The 12,500-nt window shown below is 36.7% G+C and overlaps 1 protein-coding gene across 7 annotated transcripts in view; it reads left to right on the top strand.

Moving 5' to 3' along the window:
- The window catches only part of LOC135221669 (uncharacterized), a 488,794-nt gene that overhangs the window by 171,980 nt on the left and 304,314 nt on the right, over positions 1-12,500 (top strand). For 5 of the 7 annotated variants that reach the window (XM_064259378.1, XM_064259377.1, XM_064259382.1 and 2 more), the window contains one exon: positions 10,119-10,198. The exons of the other annotated variants lie outside the window; for them this stretch is intronic. The gene's annotated coding sequence lies outside the window, so the exon portion shown is untranslated. The remainder of the gene's footprint in view (positions 1-10,118; positions 10,199-12,500) is intronic. 7 annotated transcript variants of the gene reach the window in all.

The raw sequence follows: 12,500 nt of genomic DNA, 5'->3' as shown, positions 1-12,500 counted from the left end.
ATACCACCCAACCACCGCGAGAGGCTTAAAGGTATATGCGTCTCTCACCTCAAATACTTTCTCGCGCTGAAGTATTTCGTTGGTTTGGAGACAACATCAACCCGCCTCGACTCCGGTAGTTTTAAGTAGCCGCTTTTGACAACACGTAGCGATTTTACATAAGTCATATCCATACGTGTCATATACATATATTCAAGCTCGGGATACAATGTCCTTTAATATCATAATTTCGCTCTACCTCTTTAAAGGTTAATATATATTTTCATATATGCTTACCACCGAAGGGGCCCAATTTTTTCTCGATTTTAATAGATTTACCTGTACTTGGGCGCGAACGCAGGTTACATTATAAAATCCAGGAACGTCAGATGCGAAGCATATACCACCCAACCACCGCGGAAGAGGCTTAATTAAAGGTATGTGCCGTCTCTCACCTCAAAATACTTTCTCACGCTGAAGTATTCGTTGGTTTGGAGACAACATCAAACCCACCTCGACTCTAGGTTATTTTAAGTAGCGCTTTTTGACAAAACACGTAGCATTTTACATTTAAGTCATAGTCACATTTACCGTGATTCATATACATATATCTGAGCTTAGCCTAAAATGTCCTTTAATATTCTAACTTCGCTCCTACCTTGCCCGGAATTAAGATAGTTTTCCATATATTGCTTAACCGGAAGGGGAAATGTTTTTTCTCGGTATAATAGATTACCTGTACTTGGGCGCGAAACGCAGGTTACATTTGATAAAATCAGGAACGTCAGTGGGAAGTCTATACCACGCCCAAACCACGCCGCGAGAGGCTTAAAAGGTAATTATGCCGTCTCTCCCTCAAATACCTTTCTCGCGCTGAAGTATTTCCGTTGGTTTGGAGGACACAATTCAACGCCTTTCAGACTCCGGTAGTTAAGTAGCGCTTTTGACAACACGCTAGCTTTTTACATAAAGTCATATCACAATTACTTGATTCAATTTACAGGAGATCGAGGCTACAAATGTCCTTTAATATCCTTAATTCGCCTCGGACCTTTCCGAATTAAGGTATATTTTCTATATGCTTAACCGAAGGGGAATTTTTTTTCGATAATAAGATTTAACCTGTAACTTTTTGGGCGCGAACGCAAGGTACATCTATAAATCCAGGAACGTCAGTGGAAGCTTTTATTACCCACCCAACCACCGCTAGAGGCTTAAAGGCATATTTGCCGTCTCTTCACTCATCTTTCTTTCGCGCTGAAGTATTCGTTGGTTTGGAGACAGCATTCCAACCTGCCTCGACTACGGTAGTTAGTAGGCATTTGAAACACGTAGGCATTTTAAAAAAAAAAAAAAAAAACATAAGTCATATATACCAATTTTCGTGATTTCATTTAAACTTATTCGGAGCCCTACAATGCTTTAATATCCTATTGCTCTACCTTGGAATTAATATATTTTCATATATGCTTAACCCAAATGGGAATTTTTTTCTCGAATAATAGATTTTACCTGTATTGGGCGCGAACGCAGGTACATTATAAATCCAGGAACGTCAAGTGTGAAGCTAATACCACCCAACCGCGAGAGGCTTAAAGGTATATGCCGTCTCTCACCTTCAAATACTTCTCGCGCTGAAGTATTGCGTTGTTTGAGAGACAACCATCAACACGCCCTCGACTCCGGTAGTTAAGTAGCGCTTTTGACAACACGTAGCATTTTACATAAGTCATATCACTTATTTAAGTGATTCATATACATATAAATCAAAAGCTACAATGTCCCTTTAATATCTAATTCGCTCTACCTCGGAATTAATATATTTTTCTATATGCTTAACACGAAGGGGAATTTTTTCTCCGATAATAGATTTACCTGTAACATTGGGGCCGCGAACGCAGGTACATTATTAAATCCAGGAACGTCAGTGGAAGCTATACCACCCAACCCCCACTCCGCGAGGCTTAAAGGTATGTGCCGTCTCTCACCTCAAATTACTTTCTCAACGCTGAAGTATTCGTTTGGTTTGGAGACAAACATCAACCCACCTCGACTCCGGTAGTTAAGTAGCGCTTTTGACAACACGTAGCATTTACATAAGTCATATCACACTTACGTGATCAATATACATATATCGAGCTACCAATGTCCTTTAATATCTAATTCGCTCTACCCTCGGAATTAATATATTTTTCATATATGCTTAACCGAAGGGGATTTTTTCTCGATAAAGATTTACCTGTACTTGGGCGCGAACGCAGGTACATATAATCCAGGAACGTCAGTGGAAGCTATACCACCCAACCACCCCGCGAGAGGCTTAAAGGTATATGCCCGTCTCTCACCTCAAATACTTTCTCGCGCTGAAGTATTCGTTGTTTGGAGACAACATCAACCCGCCTCGATCCTCCGGTAGTAGTAGTCGCTTTTGACAACACATAGCATTTTACATAAGTCATATCACATTACTGTGATTCATATACATATATCGAGCTACAATGTCCTTTAAATATCTAATTCGCTCTATCCTCGGAATTTAATATATTTTCATATATGCTTAACCGAAGGGGAATTTTTTTCCTCGATAATAGATTTACCTGTACTTGGGCGCGAACGCAGGTACATATAAATCCAGGAAACGTCAGTGGAAGCTATACCACCCAAACCACCGCGGAGAGGCTTAAAGGTATATGCCGTCTCTCTCTCAAATACTTTCTCGCGCTGAAGTATTCGTTGGTTTGGAGACAGCATCAACCTGCCTCGACTCCGGTAGTTAAGTAGCACTTTTGACAACACGTAGCATTTTACATAAGTCATATCACATTTCCGTGATTCATATACATATATCGAGCTACCATGTCCTTTAATATCTAATTCGCTCTACCTCGGAATTAATATATTTTCATATATGCTTAACCGAAGGGGAATTTTTTCTCGATAATAGATTTACCTGTACTTGGGCGCGAACACAGGTACATTATAAATCCAGGAACGTCAGTGGAAGCTATACCACCCAACCACCGCGAGAGGCTTAAAGGTATATGCTGTCTCTCACCTCAAATACTTTCTCTCGCTGAAGTATTCGTTGGTTTAGAGACAACATCAACTCCCGCCTCGACTCCGCCGGTAGTTAAGTAGCGCTTTTGACAACACGTAGCATTTTACATAAGTCATATCACATTACCGTGATTCATATACATATATCGAGCTACAATGTCCTTTAATATCTAATTCGCTCTACCTCCGAATTAATATATTTTCATATATGCTTAACCGGAGTCGAGGCGGGTTGATGTTGTCTCCAAACCAACGAATACTTCAGCGCGAGAAAGTATTTGAGGTGAGAGACGGCATATACCTTTAAGCCTCTCGCGGTGGTTGGGTGGTATAGCTTCCACTGACGTTCCTGGATTTATAATGTACCTGCGTTCGCGCCCAAGTACAGGTAAATCTATTATCGAGAAAAAATTCCCCTTCGGTTAAGCATATATGAAAATATATTAATTCCGAGGTAGAGCGAATTAGATATTAAAGAACATTGTAACTCGATATATGTATATGAATCACGGTAATGTGATATGACTTATGTAAAATGCTACGTGTTGTCAAAAGTGCTACTTAACTACCGGAGTCGAGGCGGGTTGATGTTGTCTCCAAACCAACGAATACTTCAGCGCGAGAAAGTATTTGAGGTGAGAGACGGCATATACCTTTAAGCCTCTCGCGGTGGTTGGGTGGTATAGCTTCCACTGACGTTCCTGGATTTATAATGTACCTGCTTTCGCGCCCAAAGTAACAGGTATCTATTTCGAGAAAAATTCCCCTTCGGTTAAGCATATATGAAAATATATTGAATTCCGAGGTAGAGCGAATTTAAGTATTAAAGGAACATTGTAGCTCGATATCATGTATAGAATCTACGGTAATGTGATATGACTTATGTAAATGCACGTGTTGTCAAAAGCGCTGCTTAACTACCGGAGTCGAGGCGGGTTGATGTTGTCTCTAAACCAACGAATACTTCAGCGCGAGAAAGTATTTGAGGTGAGAGACGGCATATATCTTTAAGCCTCTCGCGGTGGTTCGGTGGTATAGTTTCCACTGACGTTCCTGGATTTATAATTTACCTGCGTTCGCGCCCAAGTACAGGTAAATCTATTATCGAGAAAAAATTCCCCTTCGGTTAAGCATATATGAAAATATATTAATTCCGAGGTAGAGCGAATTAGATATTAAAGGACATTGTAGCTCGATATATGTATATGAATCACAGTAATGTGATATGACTTATGTAAAATGCTACGTGTTGTCAAAAGCGCTACTTAACTACCGGAGTCGAGGCAGGTTGATGTTGTCTCCAAACCAACGAATACTTCAGCGCGAGAAAGTATTTGAGGTGAGAGACGGCATATACCTTTAAGCCTCTCGCGGTGGTGGTGGTGGGTGGTATAGCTTCCACTGACGTTCCCTGGATTTATAATGTACCTGCGTTCGCGCCCAAGTACAGGTAAATCTATTATCGAGAAAAAATTCCCTTCGGTTAAGCATATATGAAAATATATTAATTCCGAGGTAGAGCGAATTAGATATTAAAGGACATGGTAGCTCGATATATGTATATGAATCACGGTAATGTGATATGACTTATGTAAAATGCTACGTGTTGTCAAAAGCGCTACTTAACTACCGGAGTCGAGGCAGGTTGATGTTGTCTCCAAACCAACGGATACTTCAGCGCGAGAAAGTATTTTGAGGTGAGAGACGGCATATACCTTTAAGCCTCTTGCGGTTGTTGGGTGTATAGCTTCCACTGACGTTCCTGGATTTATAATGTACCTGCGTTCGCGCCCAAGTACAGGTAAATCTATTATCGAGAAAAAATTCCCTTTCGGTTAAGCATATATGAAAATATATTAATTCCGAGGTAGAGCGAATTAGATATTAAAGGACATTGTAGCTCGATATATGTATATGAATCACGGTAATGTGATATGACTTATATATATATATATATATATATATATATATATATATATATATATATATATATATGTGTGTGTGTGTGTGTGTGTGTGTTTGTGTGTGTGTGTACTGTATAATAATGTGTATGTTGAACACATGCAAAAACGCTTGTAACTGAATGACTCTGCGTTTCATTTTGGTTCTCAATGTACATTTACTCATACGATTGTTGCCATGGCATAGCCAGCGTGCGAGTTAACCTACATATGTACGTGTGTATCATGTACTCATATATTACATGACTATACTCTATCGATTTATATAATTCATATATATAACGCCCTCATGACACTGTATTTGTGTATTTGCGTATGTGTGGTCGGTCGGAATATTCTTGAGTTTGGGGGTTTCAGAGAGAGAGAGAGAGAGAGAGAGAGAGAGAGAGAGAGAGAGAGAGAGAGAGAGAGAGAGAGAGAGCGTACCCCAACTTCAGTAAATTTCCAAAACGAAGTCCAGTAGACGGCTGGGGGAGTTGCCAATTCACGCCGGCAGTTGAATATTTTATCGTCAATAAAGGGTCCTACTGAATTTCAACTACTGAAAATGCCCTCGTGCAACGTTTCATATTATTTTTGATAGCTCTCGCACGTGCGGACAGAATTACATGAATTCTCTTGTGTGTGGATTGGGATTTGTCACATGCAAGTGAAATATATATATATATATATATATATATATATATATATATATATATATATATATATCTATTTGTGTGTGTGTGTGTGTGTGTTTATGAGTATGTGCACGTGTATGCATATATATATATATATATATATATATATATATATATATATATATAAAAATATATATATATATCATATAAATATATTTATTGTAAGTGTGTACATGTAATACATATATACCACTTAGGGTTATTCAAATATGAATTTGTATGCATCTGGTACTTTGTATGAGGTCCAATCAGTCAGATTTTAAAACTTACCTAATTAATTAGATACCTAATTCATCCTTAAATGAACTGAATCCTCAGTTTCTTTTATGCCTCAGTGTTGACGGATTCCGGTCTCTTGCTTTCATTTTATAATGTTATAAATATTGATTTCCATTTCAAAAACAAAAATAATCTAATAGACTGCCTATCGTGAGCTTCTTTTACCACATGAAAGCAAAATGGATTAAACGATTTATTGACCGGCATTCAATTTTGGCTGGCTCTATTACAAGGTTATAGATGCCCACCACTGGTTATTAAAGACCTCTCTCTCTCTCTCTCTCTCTCTCTCTCTCTCTCTCTCTCTCTCTCTCTCTCTCTCTCTCTCAGTAGGGACCCAATCCTATCCCCCTTCCCAGTTTTTGAACGAGTATGATGCAATCTCTCCCATATAAAAACATTACTATTTTTCGTTCTTTACATCACAGTCTGCGTGCAGTGATATTAGGAACATTTATTTTTCTAGCGGGGAAAATTCAATTTTTTTCTTCTTAGGTTTCTTTCATTATTTTTCCTATTTAGGTATATATATATATATATATATATATAATATATATAATATATATATATATATATATATATATATATATATATATATATATATATATATATGTATATATATAATTTATATCTGGTAGTAGGTACTTGTATTATCATTTCGTGTCACTATTTTCTTATCCTGAATGACTGCAGTTGCGCTGTATTTGTATTTTTGTAATTACTTTTTGTTCTAGGAAGCCTAATTTACATAAGTTCGTTTCAGTATGCTCATATCAGTGATTATTATTGCTGCTACTGTTCTGATTATTATTATTATTATTATTATTATTATTATTATTATTATTATTATTATTATTATTATTATTATTATTATTAATCCTAACATTAGCGCTCTTTAATTGCGATCTATTCCGAAATATGAGCTATTCATTGTCTGGTAAAATATTTCACCTTTGCTTCTTTTAATTTGGTAGATTAAATTGAGTCTTAGGCGTTTTGTTTAATGCCAAGTATGCCTTAATTAAATGCCTCTCTTTGAACGTGGGTCCACACAGACCTTTGAGTTTTCATTGTGTCTCTTTTATCTGTTTTTTCTCCGTTTGTATCTTGATTTTCCTCTTGCTGCCGTTTCCTATTCATTCATTTTCCCTATTTTGTCTTTGTTTTGTTATTAAGTCTCCTTTTGCCCTTATGACATTTTGTACTTTGTCATTTATTCTTTTGACATTTCCTCATGATTATCTTTTTTATTAAACGGGAGGTTTCCTACGTTTACTGTTAACATCATGGTTGTTTGGTAATGGTGGTTTGATGTCATTCTATGTATGAATTTAATCTTTTTTATCTATATGTAAAAATATATTCTTGCTGCGTGTTACAGTGTTTGTAAGCATGTATGTATAAATGCTCACGCTCATTATACACAGACATAATAAAATTACGCAAAGTTATACACACACACACACACACGTACACATGTATATATATATATATATATATATATATAATATATTATATATATAGATAGATAGATAGATAGATAGATAGATGTTCATATACATACTTACCTAGTTACAGATCACACACACACATATATATGTACGTAATTGTATTGTTTGTGCGTGTTTACGCATGTATATTAAGTGTAAGCTTTTATAAATGCATGCTTATAGATACTGTAACATGCTGCAAGAAAATATTCTTACATATGGATAAATATAGTGATTACACATAAAATCACATTTAAACTTACTCGTAAAGGTCTGCAGGTATATATATGTATGTATGTATGTATGTATGTAATTATAATAGCCACAACTCCCTCTGAATTTCTCGAATTCTTCGCGTTTTTTTTTGGAAAAATTTGTCACTACAAAGCCTTAAGATCCAAGTTCAAAGGAATATGAAGACATTATGATGTCATGATTATGGTATCGTGGGTTCGTTTCTCGCTACCGTACATCATATAAGCGTATCCAAAAAAGCGCGGAAAATTCGTGTAGTTAAGAGGGTATTGTAGCAATTGCAATTATATATGAATCTGGTAAAAATGACTTTTAGATTCTACACAACACACACACACACACACACGCACATGGCTGTTTACGTCCATACGCGCGTAATTATAATTACAGTGTTTACTTATTTACGGAAGCAGTTTGTCGCTTCCGCCGTTGTTGTATGAAAATTTATTGTAAGCCTGTCACGTATAACATGAAAGTTCATATGCTGTTTCTCTGCTAACGTGTTTTTCATTTTTTCATCATTTATTCTTTATTGTTAGTTTTTCTTCTTATACTCTTTCTCAAACCTAATACGCCCTTTTGTGTTCGTTAGGTAAGTTCTAAAATTTATTGCTCTTCATCCGCAGATAGACTCCTTTTCTCACAAATGAGGTCTAAAACAATTCTCTCCTGGCGTTTCTCTCTCTCTCTCTCTCTCTCTCTCTCTCCTTTATCCTCTAAGTTAAATACGGTATAAAAGACTCTGCTCTGCACCCGACAGAAAGACTCCTTCACAGGTGTGGTTTAAAACACAAAGTTTTTAAGTTTCTCTCTCTCTCTCTCTCTCTCTCTCTCTCTCTCTGTCAGATACGGTATAAAGGACATTGCTTAGCACCCTCAGAGGTGTGGTTTATAAATAAAAGTTTCCAAGTACTCTCTCTCTCTCTCTCTCTCTCCTCTCTCTCTCTCTCTCTCTATAATGTTGGCTATACGCCTTCGAAACTAACTTCAGAAACATGGAGTTAGCGGCTTTCGAACTGTCACAGTTTGCTGTGTTCCTGGACGCAGAACTCTTCCAAAGGCTGTAAATTCAGAGAGAGAGAGAGAGAGAGAGAGAGAGAGAGAGAGAGAGAATACATGAATATGTATACTGTACGGTGTTAGATATATTTCATTATACAGTTTGTGCGTGTTAAGGGCGGGGCAGGCAGGCAGGCCAAGCATTGGCGAGGCCGGCTGGGAATACCACACAGTCCGAGGATTCCGCTGCTTTTATTATTTCCTATTTATTGAATATTGAAAGCTTCCTCCTAGCCCGGCCTTTGTGTTGAATTTGTCGCGATTAATGTGTCATTCGATTAATGAACGTTTAAATTTACTCCGACGAACTGAAAATGGAAAGTTTCTTTTTAGTCTTGTCTTCTTTATGATGTAGCTGAGATTGATGTTTAATTCGATTAATAAACAATAAAAATGATTTAAGTTCCTGAATCTATCTATCTATCTATCTATTCTGCGTTTGTTGTATTATAGCTAGTTGAAGGCGCTTCACCTTTAAACTATTTGTTTTTACCGTGATCGATATTGTTTTGCCGTTTTCTTTCTCCTTCATCATCGCTAATACTGTGGATGTCTCAGTTTACCTTTCTTTTGATCTGTTGTTTTTTTCGTCCCCTCCATTATCCGCTGTTGCTGACCTTTAGGCTTACGTATGTTTTACACACACACACACACACACACACACACATATATATATATATATATATATATATATATATATATATATATATATATATATATATATATATATATATATATATATATATATAGTATGTATGCGTGTGTGTGTGCGTACCGTACGTACACGCGTACGTTATGAAATTTAATTTTGGAAAAAGGGAGGTACAGGAAATCGGTTTTTGGGTTGTAAAAAAACAGACCATGACCATAGATTACTAAAATTCGTCCACAGTAAATTCGAAGAAATACATGTAAATTTTATTAGTGTATACGTAAACACTTTCATTGAATTTGACTATAGATTATAGATGCATGCGAGAGTAGAATGTTGTTATGCAAATTGGTATACATAGGCGTAGAGATCAGTAGAACAAAAAAGTTTCATGGTTTGCTTTGTCTACGTAAAGCACAACGTGAGTTTAAAGAATATTATATATATACATATTGTTTGTGTGTGCTTGCGTATATGTGCGTTAGTGCGTAAACGCTTCTGTTTATGCACCAAGGAAAGAAGTGAAGTCTTAGATAACAGAAAAAGGAAGTGAAATAACAGTTTCATGTAAAATCTGGCAAAATATTTAGTTTTTATAACAATATATTTTGCCACATTTGTTAAAACCTTTGATCTGAACAGAATGGACGCAGAGTCAGAAGATGGCTGGCTTTGTAGAAACGTCTGAAATGATTTTTCTTTCCAACAGGTTGCCGGCGAGTTGGTGTCTCGGCATTTGCGAAGGCGATCGAATATCCGGCAAATTTCTGTCATACTGGAAGATTGCATGTAAGTGTAACCTTGAATGACGCTGTCTTGGAGATTCCCTTCAAGTGTAGTATATCATATTAGCTTGTCTCCATTTTTATCATAATATTTATGGAATGTGTGGACTGATATAGCTTCTAATACATAAATTGCAGTTACGGAGACGTCTTTCATACTTGCATGATTTCAGCCTTCTATGTTTATTTATGGCTGTCGCGGCACATACGACGTAATATATACATTAATAGTGAATATACTTTGTGCAGCATAACATGGCAGTTGATCGGATATTGCCAAACCTTGCGGAAATCTTCAACCCGATTAAATAGCCCACTAAAGTAGATACTTTGTTACTGAAAATGCCGCTAAATGATCGTATGTTATTTAGATTGATTTGTGGTGTAAATTTGTAGTTTGTTCTTATGATTGGATCAGGTAAGACTCAGTTTAGGTGGCTTATAGCAGATCAAGTTGTCAGGATGTTTATTTGCAGGGGAACATGTACCACGGCATTTTAAAGCCAAACATAATAATGCAAAGACACACGTCATATAGGCCAACTTGAGTTCTTAGGGAAAATATTTGTTTTCGTTTAATAAAGGGGGGATGCCTTCAAAACAAATCTTATTTTGTAGGAAAATCTATTCTCGAGGGTTTTTTTGCGGCCCAGTTCCGTGAAGACGTTCATTCAGTTGATAAAACTTATGTTTTGGTGGTAATGTCATTTAAACACCTGATTTGTCTGCTTTGCCTTTAGGTTGGTGTAGTGTTCGTTCTGCCTTAACCGTAGTTTGGTGTACAATTTAATCAAAGCTTAACTGTAGTTAGGCATAGAATTTATTCTTCTCTGTCTTAGATTGTGTTTAAAATACACTTAGCTCACACTTTACGCAATGTGGATCTAATGGTTTCTACTCTAAAGCCTTAGGGTTGTGCTGACACTGATATCACTGGGAGCATAATTTCCTTTCCCGTCCTCTACAGGTTAAAATAGCCAGTATGTTGTTGCTTTAGTATATGAACATTTGATTTGTATAAAATTTGCATTATAGCAAATTTTGTATAAATTGGGTTAAAATTCTTCTCATGTAAAATATTTGCTTTTCATTACTGTTTTTTATTTTTATTTACATATTTATTATGATTTTTGCCTGGAATCTTTTGAATTTTGTAGGTGAGTATAGCAGCATGCTGCTACACTCCATTTGATGTATATCAATAAACTTTTTGAATTTGAATTTAAATTTGTTGAGGGACAGATCAATTTCTTCATTCCTTTTGTTGACGGTTTGAGCAGGTCAGTGTCCCAAAGGCTTCAGGAGATGGAAGTCAGAGGGTTATAAAAGCTTGAACTAACTTTCAGTAAAGTTTGATCGTTGATTTGAATCACTCAAGCATACATTTATCAGTGGAAAAAATAGGAAGGTTGTTTTTATTAAGCCAGGCCGTTTTATTGTACTCAAATTATATCGATTAATCATCAGAAAATGCCTATGGTAGCCTAACGGAGCCTCCTAAAATTCGTCTGCTGACTACAATTATCTATTAATACCTGACGCTTCTCCACAAAAAAGTAATAAAATAAATAAATAAATAAAGTAATAATATGCAATAGATCTGGGATATTTTGTGTATCAGATAACCCTCATGGCAACCTTTATTCAATAATTTAAAATTCATTTTAGGATTAATATTATAGGAAAAAAGTCGAAAGAGAGTTAGACTAAAAAGAACTCCAACTCCGCAGAGAACCTTTCGCCATTTTCCCTTGTAAAAGGAAATGCCTTCACCTCATCCCACGCGTTGGAGGATTTGTACCCGGAGTCTTGTGATGAGATCTTTTAGTAGTGATTCTCATCCGTTGGGGAGCTTATTAGGAGATCGGGCAATTGGATAATGCAGTTGCTTACGCTAAAGCTGCACTTAGGACAAAATATTGCAATTAAAGACTTTGTATTACGGCCTTCTGTCTTATTTTTACTCTCCGGGTTAAAAGCAAGGAATCAGGGCCAGGGGGTATGGGAGGGAGGGGGGAAGGGAGGAAGGAAGAAGAAGCTTGTGAGGAGAATGGCGAGAGAGACCGAACGAGTGAACGAAGAGACGATGAAAGGAGTAGGAAACAGTAATACGAAATGAACATGAGTTTCAATGGGGAATATGGCTGTCATGTACGAAGGAATGACAAATTCTGTCGAGAGAGAAGATTAAGAAGTGACGGTTGTAAACTGAGGCAGAGGGCGTTTGAATAAAGGAACTGACGGGGAATATGTGGTAAAGTGAGCCTTGAATGGTAGGGATAGTGCACTTTGGGTACTTACATAGT

The sequence above is a fragment of the Macrobrachium nipponense genome, chromosome 3 (assembly GCF_015104395.2).
Source record: "Macrobrachium nipponense isolate FS-2020 chromosome 3, ASM1510439v2, whole genome shotgun sequence".
In the NCBI taxonomy this organism is placed as follows: Eukaryota; Metazoa; Arthropoda; class Malacostraca; order Decapoda; family Palaemonidae; genus Macrobrachium; species Macrobrachium nipponense.
Note: the sequence above shows the minus strand (reverse complement) of the source record. Positions and strands in the feature narration are given on the sequence as shown.